This window comes from Oncorhynchus keta, unplaced genomic scaffold, assembly GCF_023373465.1.
Source record: "Oncorhynchus keta strain PuntledgeMale-10-30-2019 unplaced genomic scaffold, Oket_V2 Un_contig_14811_pilon_pilon, whole genome shotgun sequence".
NCBI lineage: Eukaryota > Metazoa > Chordata > Actinopteri > Salmoniformes > Salmonidae > Oncorhynchus > Oncorhynchus keta.
In genome coordinates, this window is record NW_026278964.1 from 146,354 (window position 1) to 164,114 (window position 17,761).

The 17,761-nt window shown below is 30.8% G+C and overlaps 4 long non-coding RNA genes across 6 annotated transcripts; 1 reads left to right on the forward strand and 3 right to left on the reverse strand.

Annotated features, from left to right (window-relative positions):
* The first annotated feature begins 1,820 nt into the window (after positions 1 to 1,820).
* Positions 1,821 to 17,472, forward strand: LOC127918775 (uncharacterized). The gene is made up of 3 exons (XR_008100775.1): positions 1,821 to 2,168; positions 16,327 to 16,425; positions 17,360 to 17,472. It is a non-coding gene; the product is annotated as an uncharacterized LOC127918775 (long non-coding RNA).
* Positions 4,547 to 5,883, reverse strand: LOC127918776 (uncharacterized). 2 transcript variants are annotated; one of them, XR_008100776.1, is made up of 3 exons: positions 5,825 to 5,883; positions 5,307 to 5,371; positions 4,547 to 4,660 (listed from the first exon to the last, which is right to left on the reverse strand). It is a non-coding gene; the product is annotated as an uncharacterized LOC127918776 (long non-coding RNA). The 2 variants fall into 2 exon arrangements; XR_008100777.1 differs by lacking the exon at positions 4,547 to 4,660 and adding an exon at positions 4,850 to 4,963.
* LOC127918773 (uncharacterized) lies at positions 7,729 to 14,898 on the reverse strand. Of its 2 annotated transcripts, none has more exons than XR_008100773.1 (4): positions 14,671 to 14,898; positions 11,088 to 11,142; positions 9,787 to 10,402; positions 7,729 to 8,374 (listed from the first exon to the last, which is right to left on the reverse strand). It is a non-coding gene; the product is annotated as an uncharacterized LOC127918773 (long non-coding RNA). The 2 variants fall into 2 exon arrangements; XR_008100772.1 differs by having other exon boundaries at positions 11,088 to 11,197.
* On the reverse strand, positions 13,184 to 14,623 carry LOC127918777 (uncharacterized). The gene is made up of 3 exons (XR_008100778.1): positions 14,549 to 14,623; positions 14,307 to 14,361; positions 13,184 to 13,204 (listed from the first exon to the last, which is right to left on the reverse strand). It is a non-coding gene; the product is annotated as an uncharacterized LOC127918777 (long non-coding RNA).
* Positions 17,473 to 17,761: the final 289 nt, after the last annotated feature.

Here is a 17,761-nt window from a genome sequence, read left to right on the forward strand (position 1 = left end):
CATTTCACTGTAAGGTCTACCTACACCTGTTGTATTCAGCATTTCACTGTAAGGTCTACCTACACCTGTTGTATTCAGCATTTCACTGTAAGGTCTACCTACACCTGTTGTATTCAGCATTTCACTGTAAGGTCTACCTACACCTGTTGTATTCAGCATTTCACTGTAAGGTCTACCTACACCTGTTGTATTCAGCATTTCACTGTAAGGTCTCTACACCTGTTGTATTCAGCATTTCACTGTAAGGTCTACCTACACCTGTTGTATTCAGCATTTCACTGTAAGGTCTCTACACCTGTTGTATTCAGCATTTCACTGTAAGGTCTCTACACCTGTTGTATTCAGCATTTCACTGTAAGGTCTACCTACACCTGTTGTATTCAGCATTTCACTGTAAGGTCTACCTACACCTGTTGTATTCAGCATTTCACTGTAAGGTCTACCTACACCTGTTGTATTCAGCATTTCACTGTAAGGTCTACCTACACCTGTTGTATTCAGCATTTCACTGTAAGGTCTACCTACACCTGTTGTATTCAGCATGTCACTGTAAGGTCTACCTACACCTGTTGTATTCAGCATTTCACTGTAAGGTCTACCTACACCTGTTGTATTCAGCATGTCACTGTAAGGTCTACCTACACCTGTTGTATTCAGCATTTCACTGTAAGGTCTACCTACACCTGTTGTATTCAGCATTTCATTGTAAGGTCTCTACACCTGTTGTATTCAGCATTTCACTGTAAGGTCTACCTACACCTGTTGTATTCAGCATTTCACTGTAAGGTCTACCTACACCTGTTGTATTCAGCATTTCACTGTAAGGTCTCTACACCTGTTGTATTCAGCATGTCACTGTAAGGTCTACCTACACCTGTTGTATTCAGCATGTCACTGTAAGGTCTACTACACCTGTTGTATTCAGCATGTCACTGTAAGGTCTACTACACCTGTTGTATTCAGCATTTCACTGTAAGGTCTACCTACACCTGTTGTATTCAGCATTTCAATGTAAGGTCTCTACACCTGTTGTATTCAGCATTTCACTGTAAGGTCTACCTACACCTGTTGTATTCAGCATGTCACTGTAAGGTCTACCTACACCTGTTGTATTCAGCATGTCACTGTAAGGTCTACTACACCTGTTGTATTCAGCATGTCACTGTAAGGTCTCTACACCTGTTGTATTCAGCATTTCACTGTAAGGTCTCTACACCTGTTGTATTCAGCATTTCACTGTAAGGTCTCTACACCTGTTGTATTCAGCATTTCACTGTAAGGTCTCTACACCTGTTGTATTCATAATGTGACAAATACAATTTGATTTGATATTTGAAGGTTAAAAAGGCTTCTGAAGTTTGTAATTTCCACTTTTGAAAAATGTCCATTAATTATAATCCACATAATAATATAAATGTCCATTAATTATAATCCACATAATAATATAAATGTCCATTAATTATAATCCACATAATAATATAAATGTCCATTAATTATAATCCACATAATAATATAAATGTCCATTAATTATAATAATAATAATATAAATGTCCATTCATTATAATCCACATAATAATATAAATGTCCATTAATTATAATCCACATAATAATATAAATGTCCATTAATTATAATCCACATAATAATATAAATGTCCTGTTGCTTCAGGATTATGTTCCTGCTGCAGCAAACTGACTGAAATGAAGATCCTACATGTGTAGCAGTATATCTGTCTTTAATGCACATGGCTTCATTAGGACGACAGGATTCTCTTTTCACCATTTGACATGTTATATTTACTGCTGTTTAGGCTGGTTGAATGAGTTCCCTATGATAGTCCACTTCATCTGCAAGAAAACAGGCAGCCGCACCAGTTTCCTCATATGAGAGAGTCCACTTCTTCTGCAAGAAAACAGGCAGCCGCACCAGTTTCCTCATATGAGAGAGTCCACTTCATCTGCAAGAAAACAGGCGGCCGCACCAGTTTCCTCATATGAGAGAGTCTACTTCTTCTGCAAGAAAACAGGCGGCCGCACCAGTTTCCTCATATGAAATTAAAAGTAGGTTTGTGACCTAACACACTTTCAAAATGGCTGTTGAAACTGTGGGACACATTTCTCTGCAAGAAGTCGGATAAATGTGTTGATTTGAAGGAAAGACGAGCAGACTGGTAAGTCTAGACTACATAGAACTATATTATATTATAAAGTTAGGTCGTTGAACTATATTATAAAGTTAGGTCGTTGTCAGACATTCAATAGTCAGAGTAGGTTTGATATATGATCTCTTATCATGCTGACAACCTGATGGTCTCGTTGGAAATGTGAAAAATATCAGGTCTAGGCTACCTGCTCTGTCCTGGCACTGGAAGGCCTATATTGTTATATGAAATAGCACTAATAAACCACTATTATACAGTTGAAGTCAGAAGTTTACATACACATTAGGTTGGAGCCATTAAAACTAGTTTTCCAACCACTCCACAAATGTCTTGTTAACAAACTATAGTTTGTCAAGTCTGTCAGGACTTCTACTTTGTGACACAAGTCATTTTTCCAACAATTGTTTACTGACAGATTATTTCACTTATAATTCACTGTATCACAATTCCAGTGGGTCAGAAGTTTAAATACACTAAGTTGACTGTGCCTTTAAACAGCTTGGAAAATTCCAGAAAATTATGTCATGGCTTTAGAAGCTTCTGATAGGCTAAATCACATTATTTGAGTCAATTGGAGGTGTATCTGTGGATGTATTTCAGGGCCTACCTTCAAACTCAGTGCCTCTTTGCTTGACATCATGGGAAAGTCAAAGAAATCCTCCAAAAACTCAGAAAAAAATTGTAGACCTCCACAAGTCTGGTTCATCCTTGGGAGAAATTTCCAAACGCCTGAAGGTACCACGTTCAACTGTACAAACAATAATACGCACATATAAACACCATGGGACCATGCAGCCGTCATTCCAATCAGGAAGGAGACGCATTGTGTCTCCTATAGATTAACGTACTATTTTGCGAAAAGTGCAAATCAATCCCAGAACAGCAAAGGACCTTGTGAAGATGCTGGAGGAAAGAAGTACAAGTATCTATATCCACAGTAAAAACGAGTCCTATATCGACATAACCTGAAAGGCAGCTCAGCAAGGAAGAAGCTACTGCTCCAAAACCGCCATAAAAAGCCAGACTACAGTTTGCAACTGCATATGGGGACAAAGATTGTACTCTTTGGAGAAATGTCCTCTGGACTGATGACACAAAAATAGAACTGTTTGGCCATAATGACCATCGTTATGTTTGGAGGAAAAGGGGGAGGTTTGCAAGCCAACATGAACACCATTATTGTGGTAAGCTTGTGGAAGACTACCTGAAACGTTTGACCCAAATTAAGCAATTTAAAGCAATGCTACCGAATACTAATTGAGTGTATGTAAACTTCTGACCCACTGGGAATGTGATGAAAGAAATAAAAGCTGAAATAAATCATTCCCTATACTATTATTCTGACATTTCACATTCTTAAAATAAAGTGGTGATCCTAACTGACCGAAGATTTTTTTATGGGATTAAATGTCAGCAATTGTGAAAACGGAGTTTAAATGTATTTGGCTAAGGTGTGTGTGACTGTACATTATAACCTAGCCTACATTACATAACATAAATGATCTTACTTGTTGCTTTCTGAATGTATGAATGTATTTCCCCCTCAGATCAATCATTCCCATTTTAGCCCTTCAGTCTACATTTTCAGATTTGTTTACAAAATAACAGATTGATAGATAATAGCCTACTGTTAATGAATACAAATAAGTGTGAGACGTGGCCTTGTGTTGCTGCACTGTCTAGAACTACCTTAACAAACAGTGACTTATTATTATTATTATTATTGCTGTACTGTCTATAACTACCTTAACAAACAGTGACTTATTATTATTATTATTATTGTTGCTGCACTGTCTAGAACTACCTTAACAAACAGTGACTTATTATTATTATTATTATTGCTGTACTGTCTATAACTACCTTAACAAACAGTGACTTATTATTATTAGTATTGTTGCTGCACTGTCTAGAACTACCTTAACAAACAGTGACTTATTATTATTATTATTATTGTTATTATTATTATTATTATTGTTGCTGTACTGTCTATAACTACCTTAACAAACAGTGACTATTATTATTATTATTATTGTTGCTGCACTGTCTATAACTACCTTAACAAACAGTGACTTATTATTATTATTATTATTGTTGCTGCACTGTCTATAACTACCTTAACAAACAGTGACTATTATTATTATTATTATTATTATTATTATTGTTGCTGCACTGTCTATAACTACCTTAACAAACAGTGACTTATTATTATTATTATTATTATTATTATTGTTGCTGTACTGTCTATAACTACCTTAACAAACAGTGACTTATTAGTATTATTATTATTGCTGTACTGTCTATAACTACCTTAACAAACAGTGACTATTATTATTATTATTATTATTATTGTTGCTGCACTGTCTATAACTACCTTAACAAACAGTGACTTATTATTATTATTATTATTATTATTGTTGCTGCACTGTCTATAACTACCTTAACAAACAGTGACTTATTATTATTATTATTATTATTATTGTTGCTGTACTGTCTAGAACTACCTTAACAAACAGTGACTTATTATTATTATTATTATTGTTGCTGTACTGTCTAGAACTACCTTAACAAACAGTGACTATTATTATTAGTATTGTTGCTGCACTGTCTAGAACTACCTTAACAAACAGTGACTTATTATTATTATTATTATTGTTGCTGCACTGTCTAGAACTACCTTAACAAACAGTGACTTATTATTATTATTATTATTATTATTGTTGCTGCACTGTCTATAACTACCTTAACAAACAGTGACTTATTATTATTATTATTATTATTATTGTTGCTGTACTGTCTAGAACTACCTTAACAAACAGTGACTTATTATTATTATTATTATTGTTGCTGTACTGTCTAGAACTACCTTAACAAACAGTGACTATTATTATTAGTATTGTTGCTGTACTGTCTAGAACTACCTTAACAAACAGTGACTATTATTATTATTAATGTTGCTGCACTGTCTAGAACTACCTTAACAAACAGTGACTTATTATTATTATTATTGTTGCTGTACTGTCTAGAACTACCTTAACAAACAGTGACTTATTATTATTATTATTATTGTTGCTGCACTGTCTATAACTACCTTAACAAACAGTGACTTATTATTATTATTATTATTGTTGCTGTACTGTCTAGAACTACCTTAACAAACAGTGACTTATTATTATTATTATTATTATTATTGTTGCTGTACTGTCTAGAACTACCTTAACAAACAGTGACTTATTATTATTATTATTATTGTTGCTGTACTGTCTAGAACTACCTTAACAAACAGTGACTATTATTATTAGTATTGTTGCTGCACTGTCTAGAACTACCTTAACAAACAGTGACTATTATTATTATTAATGTTGCTGTACTGTCTATAACTACCTTAACAAACAGTGACTTATTATTATTATTATTATTATTATTATTATTATTATTATTATTATTGTTGCTGTACTGTCTAGAACTACCTTAACAAACAGTGACTATTATTATTATTATTATTATTGTTGCTGTACTGTCTAGAACTACCTTAACAAACAGTGACTTATTATTATTATTATTATTATTATTATTATTATATTATTGTTGCTGTACTGTCTAGAACTACCTTAACAAACAGTGACTATTATTATTATTATTATTGTTGCTGTACTGTCTAGAACTACCTTAACAAACAGTGACTTATTATTATTATTATTATTATTATTATTATTATTGTTGCTGCACTGTCTATAACTACCTTAACAAACAGTGACTATTATTATTATTATTGTTGCTGTACTGTCTAGAACTACCTTAACAAACAGTGACTATTATTATTATTATTATTGTTGCTGCACTGTCTAGAACTACCTTAACAAACAGTGACTATTATTATTATTATTATTGTTGCTGCACTGTCTAGAACTACCTTAACAAACAGTGACTTATTATTATTATTATTATTATTATTATTATTGTTGCTGTACTGTCTATAACTACCTTAACAAACAGTGACTATTATTATTATTATTATTATTGTTGCTGTACTGTCTAGAACTACCTTAACAAACAGTGACTATTATTATTATTAGTATTGTTGCTGCACTGTCTATAACTACCTTAACAAACAGTGACTATTATTATTATTATTATTGTTGCTGCACTGTCTAGAACTACCTTAACAGTGACTATTATTATTATTATTATTATTATTATTATTATTATTATTATTATTGTTGCTGTACTGTCTATAACTACCTTAACAAACAGTGACTATTATTATTATTATTATTGTTGCTGTACTGTCTAGAACTACCTTAACAAACAGTGACTATTATTATTATTATTATTGTTGCTGCACTGTCTAGAACTACCTTAACAAACAGTGACTATTATTATTATTATTGTTGCTGTACTGTCTAGAACTACCTTAACAAACAGTGACTATTATTATTAGTATTGTTGCTGCACTGTCTAGAACTACCTTAACAAACAGTGACTTATTATTATTATTATTATTATTATTATTATTGTTGCTGTACTGTCTAGAACTACCTTAACAAACAGTGACTATTATTATTATTATTATTGTTGCTGTACTGTCTAGAACTACCTTAACAGTGACTATTATTATTATTAGTATTGTTGCTGCACTGTCTATAACTACCTTAACAAACAGTGACTATTATTATTATTATTATTGTTGCTGCACTGTCTAGAACTACCTTAACAGTGACTATTATTATTATTATTATTATTATTATTATTATTGCTGTACTGTCTATAACTACCTTAACAAACAGTGACTATTATTATTATTATTATTGTTGCTGTACTGTCTAGAACTACCTTAACAAACAGTGACTATTATTATTATTATTGTTGTTGCTGCACTGTCTAGAACTACCTTAACAAACAGTGACTATTATTATTATTATTATTATTGCTGCACTGTCTAGAACTACCTTAACAAACAGTGACTATTATTATTATTATTATTATTGCTGCACTGTCTAGAACTACCTTAACAAACAGTGACTATTATTATTATTATTATTGTTGCTGCACTGTCTAGAACTACCTTAACAAACAGTGACTATTATTATTATTATTATTATTGCTGCACTGTCTAGAACTACCTTAACAAACAGTGACTATTATTATTATTATTATTGTTGCTGTACTGTCTAGAACTACCTTAACAAACAGTGACTATTATTATTATTATTATTATTGCTGCACTGTCTAGAACTACCTTAACAAACAGTGACTATTATTATTATTAGTATTGTTGCTGCACTGTCTATAACTACCTTAACAAACAGTGACTATTATTATTATTATTATTGTTGCTGCACTGTCTAGAACTACCTTAACAGTGACTATTATTATTATTATTATTATTATTATTATTATTGCTGTACTGTCTATAACTACCTTAACAAACAGTGACTATTATTATTATTATTATTGTTGCTGTACTGTCTAGAACTACCTTAACAAACAGTGACTATTATTATTATTATTATTATTGCTGCACTGTCTAGAACTACCTTAACAAACAGTGACTATTATTATTATTATTATTGTTGCTGCACTGTCTAGAACTACCTTAACAAACAGTGACTATTATTATTATTATTGTTGCTGCACTGTCTAGAACTACCTTAACAAACAGTGACTATTATTATTATTATTATTATTGCTGCACTGTCTAGAACTACCTTAACAAACAGTGACTATTATTATTATTATTATTATTGTTGCTGCACTGTCTAGAACTACCTTAACAAACAGTGACTATTATTATTATTATTGTTGCTGCACTGTCTAGAACTACCTTAACAAACAGTGACTATTATTATTATTATTATTGCTGCACTGTCTAGAACTACCTTAACAAACAGTGACTATTATTATTATTATTGTTGCTGCACTGTCTAGAACTACCTTAACAAACAGTGACTATTATTATTATTATTGTTGCTGCACTGTCTAGAACTACCTTAACAAACAGTGACTATTATTATTATTATTATTATTGTTGCTGCACTGTCTAGAACTACCTTAACAAACAGTGACTATTATTATTATTATTATTGTTGCTGCACTGTCTAGAACTACCTTAACAAACAGTGACTATTATTATTATTATTGTTGCTGCACTGTCTAGAACTACCTTAACAAACAGTGACTATTATTATTATTATTGTTGCTGCACTGTCTATAACTACCTTAACAAACAGTGACTATTATTATTATTATTATTATTGCTGCACTGTCTAGAACTACCTTAACAAACAGTGACTATTATTATTATTATTATTGTTGCTGCACTGTCTAGAACTACCTTAACAAACAGTGACTATTATTATTATTATTATTATTGCTGCACTGTCTAGAACTACCTTAACAAACAGTGACTATTATTATTATTATTGTTGCTGTACTGTCTAGAACTACCTTAACAAACAGTGACTATTATTATTATTATTATTGTTGCTGCACTGTCTAGAACTACCTTAACAAACAGTGACTATTATTATTAGTATTGTTGCTGCACTGTCTAGAACTACCTTAACAAACAGTGACTATTATTATTATTATTGTTGTTGCTGTACTGTCTAGAACTACCTTAACAAACAGTGACTATTATTATTATTATTGTTGTTGCTGCACTGTCTAGAACTACCTTAACAAACAGTGACTATTATTATTATTATTGTTGTTGCTGTACTGTCTAGAACTACCTTAACAAACAGTGACTATTATTATTATTATTGTTGCTGCACTGTCTAGAACTACCTTAACAAACAGTGACTATTATTATTATTATTATTATTATTATTGCTGCACTGTCTAGAACTACCTTAACAAACAGTGACTATTATTATTATTATTGTTGCTGCACTGTCTAGAACTACCTTAACAAACAGTGACTATTATTATTATTATTATTATTATTGTTGCTGCACTGTCTAGAACTACCTTAACAAACAGTGACTATTATTATTATTATTGTTGCTGCACTGTCTATAACTACCTTAACAAACAGTGACTATTATTATTATTATTATTGTTGCTGTACTGTCTAGAACTACCTTAACAAACAGTGACTATTATTATTATTATTATTATTGCTGCACTGTCTAGAACTACCTTAACAAACAGTGACTATTATTATTATTATTGTTGCTGCACTGTCTAGAACTACCTTAACAAACAGTGACTATTATTATTATTATTATTGTTGCTGCACTGTCTAGAACTACCTTAACAAACAGTGACTATTATTATTATTATTATTATTGTTGCTGTACTGTCTAGAACTACCTTAACAAACAGTGACTATTATTATTATTATTATTATTATTATTGTTGCTGCACTGTCTAGAACTACCTTAACAAACAGTGACTATTATTATTATTATTGTTGCTGTACTGTCTAGAACTACCTTAACAAACAGTGACTTATTATTATTATTATTATTATTATTATTGTTGCTGCACTGTCTAGAACTACCTTAACAAACAGTGACTTATTATTATTATTATTATTATTATTATTGTTGCTGCACTGTCTAGAACTACCTTAACAAACAGTGACTATTATTATTATTATTGTTGCTGCACTGTCTAGAACTACCTTAACAAACAGTGACTTATTATTATTATTATTGTTGCTGCACTGTCTAGAACTACCTTAACAAACAGTGACTATTATTATTATTATTGTTGCTGCACTGTCTAGAACTACCTTAACAAACAGTGACTATTATTATTATTATTGTTGCTGCACTGTCTAGAACTACCTTAACAAACAGTGACTATTATTATTATTATTATTATTATTATTATTATTATTATTATTATTATTATTATTATTATTATTATTGTTGCTGCACTGTCTAGAACTACCTTAACAAACAGTGACTATTATTATTATTATTGTTGCTGCACTGTCTAGAACTACCTTAACAAACAGTGACTATTATTATTATTATTATTATTATTATTGTTGCTGCACTGTCTAGAACTACCTTAACAAACAGTGACTATTATTATTATTATTGTTGCTGCACTGTCTAGAACTACCTTAACAAACAGTGACTTATTATTATTATTATTGTTGCTGCACTGTCTAGAACTACCTTAACAAACAGTGACTATTATTATTATTATTGTTGCTGCACTGTCTAGAACTACCTTAACAAACAGTGACTTATTATTATTATTATTGTTGCTGCACTGTCTAGAACTACCTTAACAAACAGTGACTATTATTATTATTATTGTTGCTGCACTGTCTAGAACTACCTTAACAAACAGTGACTATTATTATTATTATTGTTGCTGCACTGTCTAGAACTACCTTAACAAACAGTGACTTATTATTATTATTATTATTATTGTTGCTGCACTGTCTATAACTACCTTAACAAACAGTGACTATTATTATTATTATTGTTGCTGCACTGTCTAGAACTACCTTAACAAACAGTGACTATTATTATTATTATTGTTGCTGTACTGTCTAGAACTACCTTAACAAACAGTGACTATTATTATTATTATTGTTGCTGCACTGTCTAGAACTACCTTAACAAACAGTGACTATTATTATTATTATTAGAACTACCTTAACAAACAGTGACTATTATTATTATTATTGTTGCTGCACTGTCTAGAACTACCTTAACAAACAGTGACTATTATTATTATTATTATTACCTTAACAAACAGTGACTTTATTATTATTGTTGCTGCACTGTCTAGAACTACCTTAACAAACAGTGACTATTATTATTATTATTGTTGCTGTACTGTCTAGAACTACCTTAACAAACAGTGACTATTATTATTATTATTGTTGCTGTACTGTCTAGAACTACCTTAACAAACAGTGACTATTATTATTATTATTGTTGCTGTACTGTCTAGAACTACCTTAACAAACAGTGACTATTATTATTATTATTGTTGCTGCACTGTCTATAACTACCTTAACAAACAGTGACTATTATTATTATTATTGTTGCTGCACTGTCTATAACTACCTTAACAAACAGTGACTTATTATTATTATTATTGTTGCTGCACTGTCTATAACTACCTTAACAAACAGTGACTATTATTATTATTATTATTATTATTGTTGCTGTACTGTCTAGAACTACCTTAATAAACAGTGACTTATTATTATTATTGTTGCTGCACTGTCTATAACTACCTTAACAAACAGTGACTATTATTATTATTATTATTATTATTGTTGCTGTACTGTCTAGAACTACCTTAATAAACAGTGACTTATTATTATTATTGTTGCTGCACTGTCTAGAACTACCTTAACAAACAGTGACTATTATTATTATTATTGTTGCTGCACTGTCTAGAACTACCTTAACAAACAGTGACTTATTATTATTATTATTGTTGCTGTACTGTCTAGAACTACCTTAACAAACAGTGACTATTATTATTATTATTGTTGCTGCACTGTCTATAACTACCTTAACAAACAGTGACTATTATTATTATTATTATTATTATTGTTGCTGTACTGTCTAGAACTACCTTAATAAACAGTGACTTATTATTATTATTGTTGCTATTATTATTATTATTGAACTATTATTATTATTATTATTATTTGTTGCTGCACTGTCTAGAACTACCTTAACAAACAGTGACTATTATTATTATTATTATTGTTGCTGTACTGTCTAGAACTACCTTAACAAACAGTGACTTATTATTATTATTATTGTTGCTGCACTGTCTATTATTATTATTATTATTGTTGCTGTACTGTCTAGAACTACCTTAACAAACAGTGACTATTATTATTATTATTATTGTTGCTGTACTGTCTAGAACTACCTTAACAAACAGTGACTATTATTATTATTATTATTGTTGCTGCACTGTCTAGAACTACCTTAACAAACAGTGACTATTATTATTACTGCTGCACTGTCTAGAACTAGTGACTATTATTATTATTATTATTGTTGCTGTACTGTCTAGAACTACCTTAACAAACAGTGACTATTATTATTATTATTGTTGCTGCACTGTCTAGAACTACCTTAACAAACAGTGACTATTATTATTATTATTATTGTTGCTGTACTGTCTATAACTACCTTAACAAACAGTGACTATTATTATTATTATTGTTGCTGCACTGTCTAGAACTACCTTAACAAACAGTGACTATTATTATTATTATTATTGTTGCTGTACTGTCTAGAACTACCTTAACAAACAGTGACTATTATTATTATTATTATTGTTGCTGTACTGTCTAGAACTACCTTAACAAACAGTGACTATTATTATTATTATTATTGTTGCTGCACTGTCTAGAACTACCTTAACAAACAGTGACTATTATTATTATTATTATTGTTGCTGCACTGTCTAGAACTACCTTAACAAACAGTGACTATTATTATTATTATTATTATTGTTGCTGTACTGTCTAGAACTACCTTAACAAACAGTGACTATTATTATTATTATTGTTGCTGCACTGTCTATTAACAAACAGTTATTATTATTGTTGCTTACTGTCTATAACTACCTTAACAAACAGTGACTATTATTATTATTATTATTATTGTTGCTGCACTGTCTAGAACTACCTTAACAAACAGTGACTATTATTAAACAGTATAACTATTAGTGACTATTATTATTATTATTATTATTGTTGCTGCACTGTCTAGAACTACCTTAACAAACAGTGAGTTTATTATTATTATTATTGTTGCTGTACTGTAGAACTACCTTAGTTATTATTATTATTATTGTTGCTGTACTGTCTAGAACTACCTTAACAAACAGTGACTATTATTATTATTATTGTTGCTGCATAGAACTACCTTAACAAACAGTGACTATTATTATTATTATTATTATTGTTGTTGCTGCACTGTCTAGAACTACCTTAACAAACAGTGACTATTATTATTATTATTGTTGCTGCACTGTCTAGAACTACCTTAACAAACAGTGACTATTATTATTAGTATTGTTGCTGCACTGTCTAGAACTACCTTAACAAACAGTGACTATTATTATTATTATTATTATTGTTGCTGCACTGTCTAGAACTACCTTAACAAACAGTGACTATTATTATTATTATTGTTGCTGCACTGTCTAGAACTACCTTAACAAACAGTGACTATTATTATTATTATTATTGTTGCTGTACTGTCTAGAACTACCTTAACAAACAGTGACTATTATTATTATTATTGTTGCTGCACTGTCTAGAACTATTATTATTATTATTATTATTGTTGCTGCACTGTCTAGAACTACCTTAACAGTGACAGTGACTATGTCTAGAATTAGTTATTATTATTATTATTGTTGCTGCACTGTCTAGAACTACCTTAACAAACAGTGACTATTATTATTATTATTATTATTGTTGCTGCACTGTCTATAGAACTACCTTAACAAACAGTGACTTATTATTATTATTATTATTATTGTTGCTGTACTGTCTAGAACTACCTTAACAAACAGTGACTATTATTATTATTATTATTATTATTGTTGCTGCACTGTCTAGAACTACCTTAACAAACAGTGACTATTATTATTATTATTGTTGCTGCACTGTCTACCTTAACAAACAGTGACTATTATTATTATTATTATTGTTGCTACTGTCTAGAACTACCTTAACAAACAGTTATTATTATTATTATTGTTGCTGCACTGTCTAGAACTACCTTAACAAACAGTGACTATTATTATTATTATTATTGTTGCTGCACTGTCTAGAACTACCTTAACAAACAGTGACTATTATTATTATTATTGTTGCTGCACTGTCTAGAACTACCTTAACAAACAGTGACTATTATTATTATTATTATTATTATTATTGTTGCTGTACTGTGAACTACCTTAACAAACAGTGTTAAGTCTTTTTGTTATTATTATTATTATTGTTGCTGTACTGTCTAGAACTACCTTAACAAACAGTGACTATTATTATTATTATTGTTGCTGTACTGTCTAGAACTACCTTAACAAACAGTGACTATTATTATTATTATTGTTGCTGTACTGTCTATAACTACCTTAACAAACAGTGACTATTATTATTATTATTATTGTTGCTGTACTGTCTAGAACTACCTTAACAAACAGTGACTATTATTATTATTATTGTTGCTGTACTGTCTAGAACTACCTTAACAAACAGTGACTATTATTATTATTATTATTGTTGCTGCACTGTCTATAACTACCTTAACAAACAGTGACTTATTATTATTATTATTATTATTATTGTTGCTGCACTGTCTAGAACTACCTTAACAAACAGTGACTATTATTATTATTATTATTATTATTGTTGCTGTACTGTCTAGAACTACCTTAACAAACAGTGACTATTATTATTATTATTATTATTATTGTTGCTGCACTGTCTATAACTACCTTAACAAACAGTGACTATTATTATTATTATTATTGTTGCTGTACTGTCTAGAACTACCTTAACAAACAGTGACTATTATTATTATTATTGTTGCTGCACTGTCTAGAACTACCTTAACAAACAGTGACTATTATTATTATTATTGTTGCTGCACTGTCTATAACTACCTTAACAAACAGTGACTTATTATTATTATTATTATTATTATTGTTGCTGCACTGTCTAGAACTACCTTAACAAACAGTGACTATTATTATTATTATTATTATTGTTGCTGCACTGTCTAGAACTACCTTAACAAACAGTGACTATTATTATTATTATTGTTGCTGCACTGTCTATAACTACCTTAACAAACAGTGACTTATTATTATTATTATTATTATTATTGTTGCTGCACTGTCTAGAACTACCTTAACAAACAGTGACTATTATTATTATTATTATTATTATTGTTGCTGTACTGTCTAGAACTACCTTAACAAACAGTGACTATTATTATTATTATTGTTGCTGCACTGTCTATAACTACCTTAACAAACAGTGACTATTATTATTATTATTATTATTGTTGCTGCACTGTCTAGAACTACCTTAACAAACAGTGACTATTATTATTATTATTATTATTGTTGCTGCACTGTCTAGAACTACCTTAACAAACAGTGACTATTATTATTATTATTATTATTATTGTTGCTGCACTGTCTATAACTACCTTAACAAACAGTGACTATTATTATTATTATTGTTGCTGCACTGTCTAGAACTACCTTAACAAACAGTGACTATTATTATTATTATTGTTGCTGTACTGTCTAGAACTACCTTAACAAACAGTGACTATTATTATTATTATTTGTTGCTGCACTGTCTAGAACTACCTTAACAAACAGTGACTATTATAACAAACAGTATTATTATTATTATTATTGTTGCTGCACTGTCTAGAACTACCTTAACAAACAGTGACTATTATTATTATTATTATTATTATTGTTGCTGCACTGTCTAGAACTACCTTAACAAACAGTGACTATTATTATTATTATTGTTGCTGCACTGTCTAGAACTTTTTTAACAAACAGTGACTATTATTATTATTATTGTTGCTGTATCTAGAATTAACAAACAGTGACTATTATTATTATTATTGTTGCTGTACTGTCTAGAACTACCTTAACAAACAGTGACTTATTATTATTATTATTATTGTTTGCTGCACTTATTATTATTATTATTATTATTATTGTTGCTGCACTGTCTAGAACTACCTTAACAAACAGTGACTTATTAGTATTATTATTATTATTGTTGCTGTACTGTCTATAACTACCTTAACAAACAGTGACTTATTATTATTATTATTATTATTATTGTTGCTGTACTGTCTAGAACTACCTTAACAAACAGTGACTATTATTATTATTATTATTATTATTGTTGCTGCACTGTCTAGAACTACCTTAACAAACAGTGACTATTATTATTATTATTGACAGTTACCATGGGGAAGAGATGTCACAACTCCATAATCATGTGAATTCATTAAATCATCTGACTGTTTCGATGTGTCTGTTAGTAAATGTTTTTATTTCTGAATGAAATAAAATGAATTATGAATGAATTATTATGAATTATTATGAACAATTGACATTCAAGAATTAGTTGTCACTGTGTTAATCACAACCAACATGCTGGATCTCTGTTTAGTTGTCAGCGGTCTAAAATGAGTATCTCTGGGGAGAGAGAGGAGGGGGGCCCTGCCTCTAAAATGAGACTCTCTGGGGAACATGACACCACAGCTAAAAGGTGAGATGACAAGTTTGTTCATAAGAAGAGTTTATTTCCAAAATGCTGTATCCCGATCACATTTGTTTTCATCAGAAATGATTGCTCATGGTTACTTTCTATTGGTTCGGTTGCCAGAGACGTGACCCAGTCGTAAATTCTTTTTGTTCTGTATCTATGGATGAGACCCAGTAGTTAAGTCTTTTTGTTCTGTATCTATGGATGAGACCCAGTAGTTAAGTCTTTTTGTTCTGTATCTATGGATGAGACCCAGTAGTTAAGTCTTTTTGTTCTGTATCTATGGATGAGACCCAGTCGTTAAGTCTTTTTGTTCTGTATCTATGGATGAGACCCAGTCGTTAAGTCTTTTTGTTCTGTATCTATGGATGAGACCCAGTAGTTAAGTCTTTTTGTTCTGTATCTATGGATGAGACCCAGTCGTTAAGTCTTTTTGTTCTGTATCTATGGATGAGACCCAGTCGTTAAGTCTTTTTGTTCTGTATCTATGGATGAGACCCAGTCGTTAAGTCTTTTTGTTCTGTATCTATGGATGAGACCCAGTCGTTTGTTCTCAATGATCCATTGCCATACTGGGTGGTAACATTCTTATCTCTTGCCCTTTCTAGCTAGACAACTACAGATAACTTACAGTCACGTCAAAGAGTGCAGCCAGAATAACAGCAAAGTAGCTGCAATTCCATTTGTTTTAGCTGTTTTCTAGTGACATTTATTTGGATAAATCCATGACAATGAGGCAAAATTTCACCTGGAATAGAACATGTGCTCTCTCGTCAGGACACTGTTGTTCAGAGTCCTTTCAACCATCAAAGTCAATGTACCAACATTTCTGAAAACGGATATATAGCGTTTTGGAATGAAACTCTTTTACAGTATGTTTCTCCATCTGAGCTCAGAGTAGATGAGAGACAGAATGTTTGTCTCTGTTGTGTTGAAGTCCAATCAAGCAGGAGAGACCAGCCTCCCCTGTACCCAGCTGTGTCTGTCCATGAAGAGTGAGCGGTCTATGGGTCATCCTATACTGTTCAGAGAGGCAGACTTTTCTACTGGACAAAGGTAAGAGGTACTCATGGGTCCTGGTCTGTGAGTTAAACAAAACTGTCTCTAGTCATTTCTCCTCCCATTTTTCAATGTATGTTTGTTGTTTTAATAATCCATAGGCAAATCCTTATTTCCATTTTCAAAGTCCTGAAACAATATTAAACAAACACAACATTCCCTCCCTGTGTGTGTGTGTGTGTGTGTGTGTGTGTGTGTGTGTGTGTGTGTGTGTGTGTGTGTGTGTGTGTGTGTGTGTGTGTGTGTGTGTGTGTGTGTGTGTGTGTGTGTGTGTTCCTTG